This window comes from Hemitrygon akajei, chromosome 21 (assembly GCF_048418815.1).
Source record: "Hemitrygon akajei chromosome 21, sHemAka1.3, whole genome shotgun sequence".
NCBI classification, from domain to species: Eukaryota; Metazoa; Chordata; class Chondrichthyes; order Myliobatiformes; family Dasyatidae; genus Hemitrygon; species Hemitrygon akajei.
This window is the reverse complement of record NC_133144.1, coordinates 35,891,738-35,913,234: the sequence shown is the minus strand read 5'-3', so window position 1 is coordinate 35,913,234 and position 21,497 is coordinate 35,891,738. Positions and strand designations below refer to the sequence as shown.

General features: G+C 45.2%; 1 long non-coding RNA gene across 1 annotated transcript; it reads right to left on the bottom strand.

Moving 5' to 3' along the window:
- Positions 1–1,414: 1,414 nt before the first annotated feature.
- On the bottom strand, positions 1,415–14,051 carry LOC140714208 (uncharacterized). The gene is made up of 3 exons (XR_012095845.1): positions 13,938–14,051; positions 5,825–5,920; positions 1,415–3,785 (listed from the first exon to the last, which is right to left on the bottom strand). It is a non-coding gene; the product is annotated as an uncharacterized lncRNA (long non-coding RNA).
- Positions 14,052–21,497: the final 7,446 nt, after the last annotated feature.

The following is a 21,497-nucleotide window of genomic DNA, read 5'->3' as shown; positions in this document are numbered from 1 at the left end:
CCCTCCCCCCACTTTCTCCCTTTGCGACTCCATTGTTCATTTGTCCCGCCCTACTGGTCTCCCTCCTGGCACTTATCCTTGCAAGAGGAACAAGTGCTACTCTTGTCCCAACACCTCCTCTCCCACTGCCATTCAGGGCCCTAAGCAGTCCTTCCAAGTGAGCGGACACTTCATCTGTGAGTCTGTTGGGGTCATATACATACTGTGTCTGGTGCTCCTGGTGTGACCTCCTGTATACTGGAGGTCTGACATAGATTAGGAGACCACTTTGCCAAGCATCTACGTCTGCCATAAAAATCGGGATCTCCAAGTGGCCACCCATTTTAATTCCACTTCCCATTCTCATTTCGATATGGCCATCCATGGCCTCCTCCACTGGCATGATGAGGCCACACTTAGGCTGGAAGAACAACACCTTATATTCCGTTTGGGTAGCCTCCAAAGTGATGGCATGAACATCGATTTCTCCAACTTCCAGTAATGGCTCCTTCCCTCGCCATTTCCCATCCCCTTTTCCCTCTCTCACCTTATCTCCTTGCCTGCCCAATACCTCCCTCTGGGGCTCCTTCCACCTTTTCTTTCTTCCATGGCCTTTTGTCTCTTTCACCAATCAACTTCCCAGCTCTTTACTTCATCCCCTTCCCCTCCAGGTTTCACCTATCACCTTGTGTTTCTTTCTCCCCTCACCTCTACCTTTTAAATCTATTCCTTAGCCTTTTTTTCTCCATTCTTGCCGAAGGATTTCAGCCTGAAATGTCGACTGTACTTTTTTCCATAGATGCTGCCTGGCCTGCTGAGTTCCTCCAGCATTTAGTGTGCGTGTTCAGATTTTGAATATTTGCAGTTTTTCTCTTGTTTGCTTATTGCAGGGATATCACATTTGACCAATTTGTTAAGTACTTTAGGAATGGATTCAGTAGAGTAAGAGAGGCATATCCAGTCGATGTAATATATTTAGATTTACAGCAAGGTTCCAATGATGGAGTAAGGTTTGAGATAAGGTACTAATATGGATTGATTAACGGAGAGAAAAGGTAGGAATAAGCTCTCCTGCAATTTGGGGCTGTGTCTAGGGGGTATTGCAGCATTCAGTGCTTAGGATCCACTTATTCAACATCTATGTCATTGATTTGGCCAAGGGCACCAAATATTGTAGTTCACTGTCGTCACCAAACTTAACTAAGTGGGCTGTGAGTGGAGAGGATTCAAATGGACACAGACAAGCTGAGTATGTGGGTAATGGAATGGCAGCTGGAGACTGGTAGGGGAAGTGGAGAGTTTATCCACTGCAATGAAATCAAAAATAGTTCTGAGTACTTTTTAAATGGAAATAGAATAGCAAATACTGACATTCAAAGGAATCTGTTTGCTCTTGTACACAGGTTACTGAAAGCTAACAGGCAGACGCAGCAAGTAATTAACAAAGCCTTTATTGCCAAGGGATTTGAGTACATGATGGAAGATATCTTATCGTACTTATATAGGGCATTGCTGATACCACAGATAGAAGATTGTGTCCAAATCTGGTCTTCTCACCTAAAAGTGGGAAATCATTTTACAGAGGAAATGCTGAGAATATTCACCAGACTATTTCCTTGGGTGGTTGGTCTATCACTAGAGGAGAGAGACTGAGCTGCAATTCTAGAGGTTGGAAAAGCAGGAGGTGACCTCATTGAAAGAAATTTCTTGGAGATCTTGAGAGGATAAGTACATGAAAGATGTCTCTCCTGGTGGAGGATGCCAGAACTAAGGCTTGTAGACTTAAGGTGAAGGGGAAATGATTTGGGATTGAAATGAGGCAAAATTATTTTCTCACCAAGGCCAATCCTCTGAATTTTCTGTCCCAGAGAATTGGGGAGGATTGGTTATTTATGGCAATCAAATGGTGTTAGAAGATGCATAGGATCTGAAGATAGATTAGGAAAATGCTGTTGATGCAGAGATCAGTCATGATTTTAACAATTAGCAAAACAAGCATGATGGATAGAATGGCCCAAATGTTCTATTTCTTATCTTCTCAACATTTGCTGAAAAGGCACAGATTGTCAAACAAAGCAAATCAAAAAGCTTAAATGAACTGATGAATCAAAAGCCCTCCATTTGAGAGCATACGCACAGCCATTAATCACAAATGCCATTGACAAAGCAACTATCTGCTGCTAAAGCCACTGTCAATGTTACGAGCTTCTATATACAATCATGAAGTAGTTCAAAGAATTTGGAAATATACGACTGGTGATTTGTTCATGGGAGAGCTGAGGTCCTATGGTGTGGTCATCAGCCCTGTGGGAGGCATAGTGCTGCTGTCTTACAACTTTGGTGACCTGGGTTCCACCTTGATGTCTGAAGTTACTTGTGAAGTTTGCACACTCCCCACCACATCTATTATAGGTGTGAGGTTTTGCACTCCAGAATATCTTTACCCAAGAAACCTTTACCTTCCTTTCCTATCAGATTCAATCATCTGCAGTCCTCTGTTACCTCAATCTGCTACCTCCAAACCTCCAGTCTTCCCTTCTCCATCTGTCCATCATCCCTCCTCACTTGGATCCATGATTCCCTGCTCTTGTCCCAGCCTTTCCCTTCACCTGTTTATACTTCCCAGCTATTCTTTCAGCCCAGATGGAGCGTCTCAACCCAACCTAACATATTGATTGTCCATCTCCCACCACAGATGCTGCCTGACCCACCGAGTTCCTCCAGCAGCTCAGCTTTGAATGTTCTTCCTGTGACTATGTGGGTTTCTCCCCAGGAGCCCCCGTTTCCTCCCACACCCCAAACGCATGTTGGTTACTATCAACTATACCGGTGAAAAGGTGGGCAGAGCATCAGGGGAATGGGATTGTTTATCGTACACTCGATGGGCTGAATAGTTTCTCTCTTTTTTCAATGGAATAATGGCGATAAAGTGGCCAGGGAGAACAGCCAGATTTGTTTCGGTCCCAGACACAGGGTCCTCGGCTGGAGCATCAGACCGGGTGGCAGGGAGTTAGCTCAGAGATACTTTCCGCTCTCAGCCCAGATGCCACGGGTGCTGGGGAGAGAAACTAGGCACCATTTCTTGTCTGATGTCTGGAGCTAGATAGAGATCAATAGGTACATCTTGGGAATGACCTACAACCTACAGATCTGTAGCCCTTTACCATTCCCCTCCCCTCCCCTCCCCTCCCATCCAATCCCATCCTTGGTATTCTGAGCTATGTACATCGAGGATAATGGCCTGTAGTTAAACAATAATGTGGCAGGTGAGTTTTGTTTACAATGGATGGTGAAATCAGATACATGGAGTGCGTGAGAGGGAAGTGAGTGTCCAAAGGCCCCTGTTGGACAGAGACACAGAGTCTGTTTGTGTAATGATCAATCTACGTCTTTCGATAACTTCAGCATCACCTATTCACCTCAGGTCACCAAAGGACTGGCACTTCGTCAACAGTCATCTCATAACAGATTCATCTTATGAGGGCTTTTTAATTACAGATCAACGACAACAAATATAGCAGGAAGTGAGAGACTTTTTGCAAGTTAAAATAATTGGGAGAGTAAGGTGTCGAGTCCAGGGCACCTGAGGTATTGTAGGAGGAGAGATGTGTGTAGAGCTATGAACTGGGTATGAGACATGCAGGTTAATTTGGAGATCTGCAAACATTGCTTCCATTGGCTGCTCCTGCAGATGTCTGGTGCCTCTCCCTATATTCCAGGCAGAGGTATTGTTCTTCCAGGAAACGACATGGAACTCAAGCATTTTATGCATTTGTGTATCAGCTTCGTGAACTTGATGGAATGCGCTGGAAGAGAAACACAGAGCAGTCAGGAAATAAGTTCCAATGCCCTCTCTCCCTGTACTGAGGCAGCAAGCCTTGGATCGTGGGACCACTGAGAGATGATGCTGTTGCTGTCTCTGGGCAGCCCATCCACATGTGACCTACTGCAGTTTCCCGCTTCCCCAGCGGCTCAGGGCCCTATAACTCAGGCCTTGGCTGTCCCATCCCCTTGCCGGCTCCATCCCCTCTCCTCCTCTCCCTGTGCCTAGTTCTGTTCGGAATTTGCTAACTGGTAAATAGTTTATTATTACTGGGAGTCAGTGACCAGTGTAGTTTGGAATGACATCCAGACAGAGTATTCCACACACAAATGCAGAAAGAAAGCAGTGCATTACAGTTACAGTGAAATTGCAGTGTGGGTAGGCAATATGGTGTGAGGGCCACAATGACATAGTTTGAGAGATCAAGAGTTTATCTTCATTGCATAAGACATCTGTTTATGGGTTTTATAACAGTGGAATAGAAACTGTCCTTGGGCTTAATGCTACCTTGGCTTTGTAAGGTCAGTATCTTGTTCTTGATAGGAGAAGGGAGAAAAGAGAACATCTGGGGAGGAAAGTCTCATTAATTGTGTTCGCTGCCTTCCTGGGGCAGAGGCAAGTGATCTGTGACAAACTGCCCATGCTGGTAGAGTTGGACCAGGATCTCTTTAAACCTCTGTTTGACTGAAGAGTTAGTGAGCCAAAGTATAAACTTCAGCCCCAACAATCTGTTTCAAAATAGAGATTGATAGATTTCTGGGTGTTGGAAGGAGCAAGGATGGGGTTATAGGTTAGGAAAGTAGTGTTAATGTAGTGATCAGCCATGATTTTAATGTATTTTTTTAGCGTGTCGCACCAGACAGTCAGCCATTCTTGTCAGTCGCGTGGTGTCAGGATTGGTCTCCTTTTGGATTAACTGGGTCACGATATGAACATTCCTGACTCGACCCTTGTTTTTTTTACGAGGCCGAGTGCTTAGTTCGACGCTCAACCCAGCACGGATGGAAAGCGTGCTCGGGCGTGGGGGGACTTGGATTCAAACTCGGGAGCCTTCGCTCCGGAGTCCGGCGCTGATGCCACTACGCCACCAGCCGGCCAATTTTAATGAATGACAGCATTGGTTCAAGGGGCTGAGTTGCCTGCTCCTTATGCTCTGATGATATTGGGTTCTGGCTCTCAGTCGTGTCAGAAGTATTTGAAATACAGTCTATCATGAGCCAGATGCCATGGCAAGGAGAGGGTGCTGAAGAGAGTCAACCCAATCCTTCCCTTTAGAACAGAGATGAGGAGGAGTTTCTTTAGCCAGAGGGTGGTGAATCTGTGCAAATTATTACACAGATGGCTGTGGAGGCCAAGTCAAAGTGGAATTTGATAGGTTCTTGATTAGTAATGGCATGAAAGATTGCGGGAAGAAGGCAGGAGAATGGGGTTGTGAGAAATAATAAATCAACCGTGATGGATTGGCAGATCAGGCTTGATGGGCTGAATGGCCTAATTCTGCTCCTGTGTCTTATGGACCTGGGAGGAAGGAATTCATTTCCTGGAGAAGCTGAGTTGTTCCTCCTGGAGCAAAGTGGTTCAGATTGAATAGAAGCACACACAACGATGTGATGTTCAGAAGGCGTAAATAAAGAGGCAGCACTTTAGAAAACAGATGCTACAAATTTGAAATCAAAATAGAAGTTGTTGAAAATGCTTTGCAGGTCATCTGTGGAGATTTTGCATCAGTGCATCAAACAATACTGAATAACTGATTGGACACTTCAGGAGAGGGAAACCACCGGTTCATGAGTCAGTCCTCATCAGATCAGAGGGTGAGAGAGTTAGCAACTGGTTTCCCTAGTTTTACTCTCCTCTGAATTCAGTACTGAGAGGCTCGCTCAAAGACCCACATCTTCAGGGCCAAGCAACCTGACTGAAGGTGGTCTCCTCTGAATGTGCCTTCCATGTTCTGACCCTGTCGCTGAGACTTCGTTATCTCCCACTGTCCCAGTCCCACGGGCAGCCCCCGGATGTGATCACCTTTTTTGAAATGATGAGCTTCTTTAGTTTTGTCAAGCAGGAAGTAGGGACACCGCAGGCACTGCTTGAACTTGTTGCAGCATCTTATCTTCTTTCCTAAAACAGGTGGACAGTCACTAAAGGATGTAACACATTGGCCTGACCAAGCCTAATCAAATCCCTGGACCCCAGTATACTGTATTATAATAATAATAACTTTATTTGTATAGCACCTTTCATACACTAAAATGCAGACTCAAAGCACTTTACACAGATTATAAAGATAAATCAATACAGCCATAACAATAATAAACAAAATTAAAAATCATAAGACAAATATTATATAGAAAACAATGTAAATGAATATACCAAATTATATACTGTAAATATAATCACCATCAACTGCATAACGTAATCCCGGAAGTAGGTCAAATTTAAAAAGCAGGTTTTTAGAAATACTTTGAAATGTTCTACGGTACTAGCCTGGTGTATCCAAATTGTTGCTGCATAAGAGCAAAAGGCTGCATCACCAGTTCTTAAACGCTTGGCTCTCGGGACATTAGCAAACCAGTACTTGCAGATCTAAGATTGTAATTATGGACATAAGGGGATAGACACTCAAAGTATATGGATGAGCTAAGTTATTCAGAGCCTTATGTACAATATTTAAAACTTGATCCTAAAGAACACAGACAGCTAGTGTAACAATGCCAAAACTGGTGAAATGTGTTCTGAGTTTTGTTTGTTTTGTTTAGATTCTTTCTGCAGCACTTTGAATAAGCTGCAGCTGATTTATATCGTTCTTAGGCACTCCTGAAAAGAGTGCATTCAGTAATCTAATTGGCTAAAAACAAAAGCGTGCATCATTTTTTCTGCATCTTGAGATGTTCTAAGAAATTAAATTCTTGCAATGTTTCTTAAATGAAAGGCCGTATACACACACACACACACACACACACACACACACACGTGTGCATACATACACATGCGAACACTTGTGCACATACATGCTCATTCTAGTTGTAAGTCATTGCTCCAGATGTCTTTCCCCTCCCCTGGAGAAATCAGCCACCTCCCTAAACTTAGGTTCTGAAGACAAGTGTAGATGATCAGACTGTAGTCACAAGTAGGCTGGACCAGTTCCCTCCTTGGAAGGTTGGTCTCGGGAAGACCCAGCTTGCACACTGACCCAGGCCACACTCTAAGTTCTTTCATGGTGACTGTGATTTCTGCAGTTCAGCTACAAGTGAATCAGAGAGGCCTGGATGGGAGGATTTCTCAACATCTGGTGTTCCTCTCCTCCAACTACCCTGCACCCTGTTTCTCTGTACAATGCAATGACCATCCTGCTGGTCATGATACAGGAGGAGGCCATTCAGCCCTCTGCCCCATGTTGGCCCCAACATCCCATCAGTCCCATTCTGCTATATTTTTTTCTCATAGCCTAACAACACCACTTTGTTTCCTCTGTCATTTAAGTACACTAAGGGTAGTTAAGGGTAGGGTAGCCAGTGAATGGAAAAACAAGTCTCAGTGATGTAGACGGAAACCAGACCATTGGGAGCAAACCCATGTGGTCAGAGAGTGTGCAAAATCCACACAGGCAGCATGAGAGGTCAAGATCAAACCAGAGTGCCTGGAACTGTAAAAGATCATTACTAAGCTCTGAGCCACTGTCCTTTCCTGCTAAAGAAGGCACTATGGCCATATCAGTACCAGCTCTTGTAAGTGCCTCCGATTCCCTTTTAGAGCTTATAACAAATTTACTTACACAATGCACCACACCCCCTTATCGTAAAAGGACAAAAGTTAAAAGTGACCATTTCACATTGGAATGCATTCTTCAAACAATTGTGGGTGATTCAGCCCTGGTCCAAAATCCAGACAGCATGTGAGTGTGTCACTCTGTACCGGGCATTGCAAACAATGGCTATGTTTGCTAGCTTTATTATCAACCTAGATCTGGATTAAAAGATACAACTGTGTGTTGGGCGGGTGAGGCTGGTTTAAACCTCAAGTTAAATCACGGATGTTGTACTAACTGAGAATTCTCTCTGTGCGGTGTGTTCCTATATAGTAATGAGCTGTGACACACAGGCTGGGAATATTTAAAAGGTTTTGGGTTCAGTACTGGTTTTTCTAAATGGCATGCTGCAATAAGAAATCAGTGTGCATTGTTGAAGTCCCCTACTATCCAGGCCATGTTCTCTTCTTGCTACTACCATCAGGTAGGAGGTACAGAAGCCTGAAGTCCTACATCACCAGGTTCACAATTACACTACAACCATTAGGCTCCTGAACCGGTGTGAATAACTTCAGTCACCACTACTCTGAACTGATTCTATGTCCTACAGATTCACCTTCAAGACTCTTTCCAACTCCTGTTATCAGTATTATTTTTAAATGCAGTTTGTCTTTGTTTGCAAATTTCATGAGTCTTGATGAAGGGTCTTGGCCTGAAACATCAATTCCCCTTCATAGGTGCTGCCTGACTTGCTCCTGTGTTTTATGTGTGTTGCTCTAGATTTCCATTATCTACAAAATATCTTGTGTGTATGCATAATTTTTCATAAAATTCCACTGTGTTTCTTTTCTCCCGGGTAAATGCTTGCAAGAAAATGAATCTCAAGGTAACATACAGTGTATGTACAGTGTTTTGATGATAAGTTCACTTTGAAACTTGGACATCACAGGTTTAAACCCCATCCACTTTCTTGGCATTAATGCTTCCTCGCCTCTAGAGGAAGGGTTCCTTTATAACTCTGCAGAACTATTAGCTTCTGGACAACAGATGCATGAAGTTAAAATTATAGTAGCAGTGAGTCAATTATAACTCACCTTGTCTGCCGTGATCTTGACTGCAGTTTACATACCGCCCAAGGCAGGTGACAAGCAAGCACTTGATGGATTGTGCGCCATAATTAATAAACAAGAAACAGCCTGCCCTGATGCCTTTCACATTCTTGCCAGAGATGTCAGTCAGGCTGGCTTAAAAAAATTGCTGTCCTGTTACCTGCAGCATTGGTGGATCCAAAACACTAGACCACTGATACACTACCATCAAGAACGCCTACCATCCCATCCCTAGACCGCACTTCATGAAATCTGGCCATCTTGTTGTCCTTCTCCTACCTGCATATATACAGAAACCAAAGATCAAGGCTTCAGAGGTAAGGACAACAAAGAGGTGGCCATGGGAGGCAGAGGACCAGCGATGGGACTGTGTTGAGTCAGGAGGCTGGGTCAAATTCAAGGACTCACTGGGGAGCTGAATAAACACACCACAATGGTCATGGTATTTATACAGAGATTTGTGGATGAGTGTGTCGCCACAAAATCATTCAAATTCTTCCCAAACCAGAAGACCTAGATGAACCAAGAGACTTGAACGCTTCTGGGGCTAGATCAGTGGTGTTGAGGACGAGAGGTCCAGGTATGACCTTATGTTCAAAGTTGCAATCTTGGACTAAACCTGAAGCACAGAAGGGATGGATGGTCAAGAGCTGCAGCAGGCCTTGGAGCCATCGATCCCTATAAAGCTCAACCAAGCAGCATAAATAACAACAAGGTTTTGCTCCTAGCTGAGCTCAGTATCTTTTATGATCATCTTGACCAACAGAACATGGAGGTACCTTTGCGAATCTGCTGACCTTGTGACTTCAGTTTCTGAAGCCTAACCGGGTGCATCACAACCTGGTATGGAAGCTCAGGAACAGAAGAGTCTACAAGACATAGTGGATACAGCCCAGACCGTCACAGGGAAATCCTCCCCACCACTGAGCACATTTATGTGGAACACTGCCACAAGTATCCATCACCAAGGACCCCTCCATCTTGACTGAGCTTTCTTCTCGCTACTACCATTGAGCAGGAGGTACAGGAGCCACATCACAAGGCTCAGGAACAGTTAATGCCCTACGCTCATCAGGCTTTTGAACTTGTGTGGATAACTTCACTCACTACAACTCTGAACTGATTCCACAAGCTACAGACTCACTTTCAAGTCTCCACAGTCATGTCCTCAATATTATTTACTTTTTATTTGCACAATTTGTTTTTATTTTGCACATTTGTTGTTTGTCAGTTTTAGTTTGTGTATGGTTTTTCATAAGTTCTATTGCATTTCCTTATTTCCCTGTAAATGCCTGGAAGAAAATGAAATTCCAGGTAGTATATAGTAACCTATGCATACTTTGATAATAAACTTACTTTGATTTAGACTTTGACTTTATCTGGCAAGATTGATGACTGAACCTGCCCACTCGCCTGGGGTTGCTTTATACCCATTCACTGCTGCCCTGTTTTCCTTGAGTGAAGGCAGGAATGGTTCTCAAGGTCTTGGCTTGTAAGAGTCAGATCTCCTCCCACTCTAAGGAGAGTGGTCTGTGCCAAGCATGAGGGCCCCACCAGCAGCAGCATCCCCTCTAAAACCCACATCGGCCTCACTTGGAAATAGACCACTGTCTCTTCACTGTCACTACACTGTGACTTAACTCCCTTCCAGTCTTGGGAACGCCACCGTCACTGAAACTAGGCTGACTTCAGGAGCTGCGTCAGCAATACCTTCCCAAAAGCTTTGAGGAATAGGCATTAAGTGCTCAGCTTGCTCACAGCCCGAGGGAAATTGACACTAAAGACAAGTCACGCTCCGGAAAGCAGCTTTGATACGGAGATGAGGAGGAGCTGGACTCTTCCTGGGCACCAGAGGCAGAGCTTGGTTTCTCATTCAGTGTCCTGGGTTTTATCCACCTTCCCTTTCCTGAACCCACTGATCCCAGCCACACGCAACTGAGCCTTTCCTCGTGGGCAGCCTCTGTCAAAGTTAAGTAAGGAGGACTGCTTCAGATCAAGCAGATTAATTTTGGAAATGATCTGTCAGAGGTTTGATGGGCCACATGAGCATCCTCTCTGCTGTACGTATCAGTGGTTCTAGAAAAGGTACTGACCTATGACCTGCAGTCACAGATGAAATCTCTGTGATGTGGGGCTTGACCCCAATCACCATGGTAACCATTGGAACAGTTGACTGACTGGCTTTACTTTGCCAAAAGCATTAATTTAAAATTATAGCTCAACACAAAAGGAACAAGTTATAATATTATTATAGCAATACAATCTTTAACCATTAAAAACCACACCCAAAAATCCATTCCTACTTGTCATTTCTCAGTTGTACACGGAGTTCTCATCACTACAGGGTTTGGGATTGATCCCCACTCCAAACATCCTCCTCTTTCTACAAAGCTGAGCTCTGCTCTCAGCCAGAGAGAAGAGGGCCCAATCCTGGATCACAATCTATTTCCTTTGAAACACAAGAGACAGCAGACACTGGAATCTGCAACTCAAGCAGAGTCTGAGTGAAAGTAGCCCTGATGCAGGGTTTTGACCGGAGGCTATGACTGTTCCTTTCCTCCCACAGACGCTGTTTGATTCACAGCAAGCTGTTTGATCAGTTTCCACACTGCCCCTCTGTACAGATGGCTAAGCTGATGATCAGATCAGTTTTATGCAGCTTGAAAGGGTTTGGTGTTGGCATCAGGGAAGAAATCTACAGGAGTGCATACCACTGCCTCCAGATATGCAGAAGTCCTTTACATCAGGTGTGGTCAGTACACCTCATCTGCCAGAGATCCCAGTGGTGTCCATCTGACTTTGAAATTAGAGCTCCAGCTCCATTCACTGGGCTGACTGGTGTGGGATCATTGTCCCTCACCACTCGTCTCACCATTGACCTTCATCACTGAACATCACCACTGGCTTCACCAATAGTTTCCATCACTGACCCTTACCATCCTTTGTTTTAAAACACTACAAAGCCATGTTACCTCTAATCTCAAGAATTCTTGTCAACCATCCCTACTACTCCAATTCTGTCTCCTTAGAAAGCCCCAGTTTTATTCACTACACTACTGCCGGGATACAAAGCTCTGAGCTTCACTCTACATCCATCAGTCTCTGCAGCACTCTCTCCTCCTTACATATCCAGAGAGAAACCTATTCCCTTAGTAAACTGCTCTAATATCTTAGGGTTCCTTACATTTTAAATAGTTATGCTCCTTAGATTTTTTGGAAACTGATTTAACCACTTCCTTGTCAGTGTAAGTCAGAGGATTAGTGAGTCAGGCGGGATGGAGTCAGAGATTCTGCAGATGTTGGAAACCCAGAGTAACACGTGAAAAATGCTGGAAGAACTCAGCAGGTTAGGCAGCATCTCTGGAGAGGAATAAACAGTTGGTGTTATAGGCTGAGACCCTTCATTAGTCAACTGTTTATTTTTCTCCATAGATGCTGTCTGTCATGCAGGGTAGAAACATGGGCCACCTACCTACATCCAGTCAAGACTAATCATATTTTACTCTCCGCACAGGTCCATTACTCCCACCCAGTGATTCCACTCACCCACATATCAGAGGAAACTTACAGCAGCTAATTAATACTGATTAATTAATTAATAGCTAATTAAAATTAATCTTTGGGGTTTGAGAAGAAGTGAGAGCACCCGAAGGAAGTCCACATGGTCACAGGGAGAACATGCGAACTCCACACAGGCTGCTCCCCAGATCAGAAATGAACCTGGGTGGCTGGAGCAGTGAGGCAGAGGGTCTACCAGCTGTGCTGCAAGTCGCTGGCAATGTGGCCCAGAGGAGTGCCAGTGAGCTAGTGCTCCTTGTAGACTTGCCCAGCCTTCCCTTCTATAACTCTTCGCTGATCCTGTTCTGAGAACAGGACACCAAACCTGGCACTGTCAAATTCACCCAGAGCTGATCAATGAACAGAAACTCTGCGTGACCCTTCTGGTGAATGTAAACCATTCTGGTGCTTGCAGAGATGGTGTGGATGAAATGACCCAGTATTTTTTTCAGAGCAGAATTAAGTCATTTAGCCCACCTAGCCTTCTCCACCATTCCATCATGGCTGATATATTATCCCTCTCAACCCCATTCCCTTGCCTTCTCCCCGTAACCTTTCATGCCTTAACTAATCAAGAACCTATCAACCTCCACTTCAAATTTACTCAATGATTTGGCCTCCACAGCCAGCTGCGGCATGAACTTCTTAGATTTACCACCATCTGGCTGTAGAAATTACTCCTCATCTCTGTTCGAAATGGACGTCCCTCTATTTTGAGGTTGAGCCCTCTGGTCCTAAACTCCCGCACTATAGGATACATCCTCTCCTCATCCACTCTACCGAGGTTTTTCAATTTTCAATAGGTTTTAATGAGATCCCACCCCCCCTTCTTTTAAATTCTAGCAAGTCTGGGCTCAGAACCATCAAATGCTCCTCATACGTTAATCCTTTCATCCCCGAGATCATCCGCATGAGCCTCATCTGGAACCTTCCTAATGCAAATCTCTTTTTAGATAAGAGGCCCAAAACTGCTTACAATACTCCAAGTGAGATCTGACCAATACCTTATAAAGCCTCAGCATTACACCCTTGCGTTCACTTAGTCCGATCAAAATGAATGCAAACGTTGCATTTGCTTTCCTTATCACTGATTCAACCTGCAAGTTAACTTTTAGGAAATGCTGCACGAGAACTCCCAAGTCCCTCTGTACCTCCGGTTTTTGAATTTGCTCCCCATTCAGTTGCTTGACCATTATTCATTGCTCAGAAAATGCCTTAAAAGCCATCATCACGGGGTGTCTGTGGGAGCTCACTGCTTCCTAAACACTTCATCGGATGAGCAACATGCTTTTGAGTTGTGAAAGTGCGAAAGACTGTCGTCGAAGAGCAAAGCTCTTCCAAAAGGAGCAAGAAGTCGTGAAGGGAAGACAGCCGTTGAGACTTGGAACACATTGGGTGCTTAAGTGAACCCCACACTCCCACTCACGTTGCACACAAATAAAGGAATTGGACAATTCAGCAGCTCCTGACGCTGTCCTCACAGAAGCTCAATCAAATTTATGATTTACCTTGGATATATTCAAAGTCAAGAGTTAGTTCACTACCTGCAGGGTATTTACTAATGTGCTGCTTGTAATGTACTGAGCTGCTGCTGCCAAAAAGCTCATTTTCAAGTGATTTAAACCCTGGGTACATATGCCCACGGCAACAAACTTGAACAGGAGTCCTCTCCCTCTGCCTGACTTGACAGATGTTGGTACAGAGTAATGTAAATTGTACTCACCTTTCACTTGCTTAACACTGGCCACATTCAGGGAGGAAATGCAGAGAACAATCATCGCCACACAGCAGAGAAGAGGGAGAGCCTTCATCCTGGCAGCTGACTGAGCCCTCTGCACGCACGCTGCCCTTATATAAAGCAGCCAGGGCATTTGGCATGTCCATCAGTCGCCAGTAGGGGGAGCGGAATTCCCAGGAAATCCACCAGGGCAAGTCACTTGGAGACCGGACTGGAAAAATAATAAAGGAGATATGATTAAAATCTAAACACGGTAAATAGTCAGCAGGTCATACAGCATCTCAGACCTAGAAGGAATGCTATTGACTAAATTTGTTGTTTATTTATGCCCACTGCAGGCTCTGGGAAAATTCTTTGATTCCACTGCGATCGCTGACTGTCCTGGTGTGAGTTTCTCCCCTAGTAACAGTTCAGGTTTCCTTTCAGTAGTTTATTGTGCTGGGAAAAATTTCAGAGAGTATGGTCATTTCTCCTCTATCATCATGCAAGCTCGTAGCAGTTCGAATTAGGAAGGAAAGTAGGCCATTCAGCCCCTCGAGTCTCCTTCAGATTCAGATTCAGATTCAGTTTATTGTCATTTAGAAACCACAAATGCAATGCAGTTAAAAAATGAGCCAACGTTGCTCCAGAATGATATCACAAAAGCATATGACAAAACAGACCACACCAAAAAATCCATATAACGTTTGGCAATCCCCAATCCAGAGTCCAGAGAGGCTGCTGCGTATTAATATCGCGCTACCATCTTAGTGTGTTCCCCGGAAAGGAGCTCCAAATCCACCAGACAAAACAAGACCAAAAACTAAAGCTACAAGACCTGCACAAAACCACATAGTTACAACAGTGCAAACAATAGCATAATTGAAAAAAAAAACAGACCATGGGCACAGTAAAAATAGTCCAAAGATGTTAAAAGACTATAAGTTCAAAAGAAACCACCACACAGTTTCCACAGTTTTCACCGCCTCCTTTCCCATGACATTGCCCACTAATCCCATCTTCTTCTATTCAATCACTTCTCCTCTCTCCTTCCCTTAGCAAAACACCCCCAACCTTCATTCTGACTCCTTCTCCCTTACTCCCTTTTCTCTTGCTCTCCCTCACTTCAATCCTCCACTCACTGACCCCCGCCCCCCTTCTCCTCCCTAAACAGAATGCCAATCTCCATTCCCCAGTCACTGGATTTGTATGGACTTTACTTCCTGTACGTAAGCTCTTTTCTTCTATCATTTTCTATGCTGGTTAGTTCTTTTCTATATGAGGCTGACAGTGGAAAGCCACCCATCTCCACCTACTCTTTATTTCCTCTTGAATCAGCAATATCTGAGAGACTTAAGTTTTTGTTAATATTAGTAAACATTTAGTAGATATATTTTGTAGCAAGTATTATGCTTGTTGCTTATCATTATTAAGATATTGTAGCACCATGAGTTTACTCTTGTTTATGCACTGTAATTATGGAGTATTGTGTATGTGTATTCCTCGCGCTGGGGCTATACGGCGTTGAGGCGCGTCCCCTGGGTGGTGGATGGGGGATCCCTCGTGTGAGGGGTGCACCGGATAATATGGAAGAAGGTGCCGCGAACCAACATAGCCTAGGAGAAGGAACTCCGATTCCAAACCTGGGTAGATAGGACTCATTAACCTTGGATGGCAGCCTATCTAGGAGAGGGTAAACTCTGATTTCAAACCCGGGTAGGTGGAGCTCGTTAGCATGGAAATGCCATCGCCTAGGGGAAGGTGACCCCGACAGAAAACCCCTGGTCCTCCAGGTTGGGGGTTGTGCAATGGGCTAACAACCCGTTCACGTAAAACAAGCAATTGTTACAGAAACCATCAACAGATTGTCAACCACTAACCCAGATCTCGGGAAAAGCAGGGCCCCATTCAGGAGGCTGATGACGCGCTGCAACCAAACCCGTCAGGAAGCTGCAGGGCTGACAACCGTCCTTCACCTGAGGAAAACTGTAATGGAGGCTCCAAAGCTGCTCTCACAGAAGAAATCTACCCTAATCGGAACATGGAGTGTGAGATCGCTTTGGGAGACAGGTAGGTGTGCACAGGCAGTGAAGGAAATGAACCGATACCACCTCACACTCCTGCGCATGTGCGAAGCAAGGTGGAATACTTTTGGTGAGACCAAACTGCAGACGGGAGAAACTCTGCTCTATTCCAGCAAAGAAAAAGAGGAAGACCCGCATGAGGCTGTTGTGGCCCTGATGTTGTCCAAAGAAGCAGGCAGAAGTTTGATAGAATGGGAACCAGTGTCCGACCGTATCATCACAGCCAGGTTTGAGTCCAGATTCCAGAAGGTATCCATTATCCTGTGCTACGCCCCAACTAACAACGCAGAGGAAGAAGAAAAAGATCTCTTCTACACTCAGCTTCAAGCAGTAGTTGGAAAGGTACCTAAGCAAGATATGTTGATCGTCATGGGAGATCTGAATGCCAAAATAGGCAGCGATAACACTGGCAGGGAGAGAGAGATGGGCCAGAATGGTTTGGGGAATATGAATGAAAATGGAGAACTCCTTACCGACTTCTGTGCCTTCAACAAACTGACCATTGGAGGTACCCTCTTTCCCCACCGACGCTGCCACAAGATAACCTGGGTCTCACCTGACCATCAAACAGAGAACCAGATTGATCATGTCATAGTCTGCCAGTGCTGGAGAAGTTCATTGCAAGATGTGAGAGCCAAAAGAGGAGCAGATATTGGATCTGACCACCATTTGGTTGTTGCAAAGCTGAAGATGAAGCTGTCAGCCAAGAAGAAGCAACAGAACACGCAAATAAAGTTTGATGTTAGAAAACTACAGACGGAAGAGAACAAGAAAGATTTCCACATCGCCTTGCAAAACCGCTTTGGGGCTCTTCAAATAGAGGAACAAGATGAGAGAACAGCGGAACACGCCTGGATTATCTTCAAGCAGACCACCGTAGGAGCCTGCGAAGAAGTACTGGGAAGACCACCAGTCAACAGTAAACCTTGGATCAGGGATGAGACATGGCAGAAGGTGGAGGAGAGGAAAAAGCTCAAACAGGAGTTGAATCAGGCCAGAAACCGGCAACAGAAACAAATCACCACCAACAGGTATAGCGTGATGGCCAAGGAGGTGAAGAAACAGCTCAGAAAGGACAAGAAGTCATACTTCAATGAAATAGCAAAGCAAGCAGAAACAGCGGCCAGTAAAGGGGACCTCAAGGCACTCTACATGACAACTAAACTTTTGAGAGGGAAGAAAAGCAATTTCAACAGACCTGTTAGAGACAAGACAGGCCATCTGCTCACTTCGGTTGAAGATCAGCTGGCGAGTTGGAAGGAACACTTCCAGGAAGTATTGAATAGACCACCACCACAGAACCCACCTGACCTGGAGCCTGGAGACCCACTCAACATCAATATAGGTGAAATCACCAAGCAAGAAATTCAAAAAGCCCTGAAAAGCCTGAAGAACGGCAAGGCTGCTGGAGAAGACAACATTCCTGCAGAAGCATTGAAAGAGGGTGGAGAGGTTATGGTGGACCATTTGCATATACTGCTGAATTTGATACGGAGAACAGGAGAGATCCCATCAGATTGGAAGAAGGGCCTCCTTGTGAAGCTGCCAAAATCTGGAGATCTTTCACTGTGTGGCAAGTGGAGGGGGATCACCTTGTTGTCCATTCCTAGCAAAGTTCTCACCAGGGTCATCTTGGAACGAATGAAAGACGCCATTGACCAGAGACTTAGAGATGAGCAGGCAGGGTTCAGGAAAGAGAGATCATGCATTGACCAGATAGCTACACTTAGAGTTATTGTGGAGCAGACTATAGAATGGCAAACTCCACTGTATGTGTGTTTATTGATTTTGCGAAGGCATTTGACAGCCTGGACAGAAAGTCAATGTGGAGCATCTTACGACACTATGGTGTACCGGAAGAGATGGTGAATATCATCAAGCAGCTTTATGATGGCTTCTCATGCAGGGTCATCCACGATGGGAGACTGTCCGAAGAGTTCCTGGTCACTACTGGAGTCAGACAGGGATGCCTGCTGTCGCCTCTACTTTTTCTTGTGGTACTCAACTGGGCTACAAGAACAGCCTATGCTGGCTCAGAGAGAGGCATCCAGTGGACGTTAACAGGGAAATTGGAAGACCTAGCATTTGCAGGTGATCTCGCTCTTCTCTCACACCGACTTCAAGATATGCAGAAGAAAGTAGATTCCTTGGGAGAGACCTCACAGCGAGTAGGCCTTAAGATCAGTCAGGAGAAGACCAAAGTTCTACGCATTAATAACAAACAAGAGGAGCCATTATGGATTGAAGGACAAATAGTTGAAGATGTAGACAAATTCGCCTACCTCGGAAGCAAAATCAGTAAATCAGGAGGTACAGATGTGGATATCAGAGCAAGGATCGGAAAAGCCCAACATGCCCAACCCCACGACCTGTTTGGAGATCTACGGCCATCTCTGTCAAAACTAAGCTCCGTATATTCAACTCCAATGTGAAAGCCATCCTGCTATATGGATCCGAAACATGGAGAATCACTAACACCAGCTGCAACAAGATCCAGACCTTTCTCAACAAATGCCTCTGGCAGATCCTCCGCCTCAAGTGGTACGGCAGAGTGTCAAACCTAGACCTATGGAAGAGAGCAAACCAAGAGCCCATTGTATTCCAGATAAGGAGGAGGAAGTGGAGATGGGTTGGCCACACCTTGAGGAAGAGCCAGTCGAACGTCACTCGACAATCACTCGAATGGAATCCACAAGGGAAGAGAAGAAGAGGTCGCCCAAAGCAAACCTGGAGGCGTAGGCTCTTGGATGAACTGAAAGCCGCCGGCCAAACTTGGGAGACTGCAAAAACATCTGCTAGAGATCGCAGGAAGTGGAGGACTTTTGTTGAGGCTCTATGCTCCATAAGGAGCGAAAAAGGATTAAAGTGTATGTGTATTATCTTGGTTAACACCAATTGTGAGAAGAATCAACAGTATTAGTAATGTATAGGTGCGCGATGATTCTGTATTGAATTTAATATTGTATTTCCTTAACTTCTTGCACTTTCACACCTTCTCAATATAAATCCTGAAGAAAGCTTCCATCTTGGATGACTTTTGAGAACGTGTTCAACTCACTGCATAGCTTTGCACGTATCTACTGTGAGGGCAGTAGAGTGAAAAGATAACTCCTCTTCAAAGACTTCGCCAACAGATGGAGACGCATCTGAATGCTATAGCTGACAAGGTCAGCTTCTGACCTGAGCCATCTGGATCATGCAAATCAGGTGAGAATGTGGCACGTCTATTGCATCTTGGTGATGCTTGAGCGAAACCACATCCGCACAGCTGCAGCATGAGCTCACGCGGGAGCTGAAGCGGCAAGAACGAGAGTGGTTTATACTGAGCACGATGTTGAGATGCAACTGGAGTAATAGTCATATAGTGATGGAGGAAGCAAGTATAGACATAGAGAGAGCACGTGCAGAGGCTATGTTAAGTACACTCAAGGAAGAGTGTGAAGTTGAAACTGCCTCAGCAGAAGCAAAGGTGTATGAAACAGGAACCGACTTAGATAGTGATGAGTTTATAACCAGAATTATTTATGCTTTGCCGTCACAACAGCCAATACAGTTTACTAAAGAACATGTTCAAATGCATTCTGCCAACAAAAAAGACAGTGCTCCAACTCTACAAGGAGAAGTTGTCCCCACCATGCAGTCAACATGACTTTTGCATAGTGCAGGTATCGACAGTCAAGGTCTACAACTGCAAATACCCACACACCCCCTCTGCAGTTCCACCGTAGCAAAGATCTCACTCAAGAGTTGCTACTGATGCCAGTCCCGCCTGAGTGGACAGACTGAACTTCCATCCATTGCAGGAAGCACGTCTAGCAAACCCGTCTCCACAACGCCCTCATTCAGGAGCTGCAGGTGTATTAGATTTGGCTTGACCTCTGGCTCATCGAGACCTTGTCACAGCACGACTAAAAGTATTTGACAACTAGCGTGGCAGTTATAAGTCCTGAAGTCAGAGTTTTGCTATGCTGTGGAAGGACTAAGTCTCAAACCTAGCAAAGAACTTGACCTTCTCTGTAAGTGGCTTAGCGGGGAGTCACTGCAACATGCAGGAAGGGTGAGAGCAGTTCATATTAATAATCCAGCTACAGCTTTACATATACTGTGGCAGGGGCTAGACAAATGCTGTGGCTCTGCAGAGGCAATTGAAGAAACTCTGTTCAGTACACTTGATAATTTTCCAAAGCTCCCACACAAAGAACCATACAGAAGCTATAGGAGCTTGCAGACCTGTTGTCAGAACTTCAAATCATAAAAAAAATGAGGTCACGTATAGCACATACCTCCACCGCAGCACTCAGGTGTGTTTCTAGCTGAGCAGCAGTGAACCGTCTGATTGGCCTATCAGAGTTCTCTTTGAGAACTAGTTGACCTGATCAGCATTTCTGATCTGGTTATTGTTCACGATTGCACTTAATAAAAGAAAATAATCTATGTCCTAGCATGTTCGTGACTTCATCTCTGCCTATCCCTATTGTGCCCAGAACAAGATGTCATGTCAGCTTTCTACTGGCTGTTCCTTACCTTCCATGATCCTACCTCTCAGTGGATTTCATCACTGGTCTACCCCTGTCAGATGGAAACACCACCATTCTGGTAGTGATGGACCAGTTCTCCAAAGCTGGCCACTTCATTGCTCTTCCCAAGCTCCAGTCGGCTTGTGAAACTGCCATCTTCATGTTCAGGGCTGCATGGCTTCCCTCAGGACATAGTGTCTGACCGAGTTCACATCCCACTTTTGGAAGGCTTTCTGTTCTCTTGTGGGAGCCACAGCCAGCATCTCATCTGGTTTCCACCCCCGATCTAACAGCCAGACTGGGAGGGTATTCAGGAGCTGGAGACAACCCTGCACTGCCTTGTTCTTCCAACCCCGTGACCTGGAGCTCCCAACTGGTTTGGGCGGTGATTGCCAACAATAACCTCCAGTTGTCCTCCACTGGCATGTCCCTGTTTGAATGCCAACAGGGATTCCAGCCACCACTCCTACCTAACCAAGAGTTGGATGAGTGAGTTCCTGCTGCTGACTGTTTGATTCAAAGTTATAAGCACACATGGAGACAGGCCTGGGCTTCTGTGCTGTGCTCAGAGACAATTTGCCCAGTAGGCTGGTTAGCTCCATTGAAAAGTGAGAACTCTTAAGCCAAGGGAGAAAGTCTGGCTGCCACCTAGAGATCTTCCTTTGAAAGTTGAATCACAAGTTGGCCCCATGCCATGCGGGACCATTTGAAGTAGAGAAGGCTATTAACAGTGCCTCCTATAGACTGTGCCTACCATCGTTAATGAAAATTCTTCCGGCATTCCATATTTCCCAGCTCACGATGATGACTTCTTTCTCCCACACTCCATTTAACCCCCCCACCACAGTAGATGGATTCCTGGTCTACTTTGTGGGGTGACTTCTGGCAGCTTGCCAGGTGCAGGGTAGCGTCCAGTACCTCCTGGATTGGGAGGGGTATGGCCCTGAGGAACGTTCTTGGGCTCC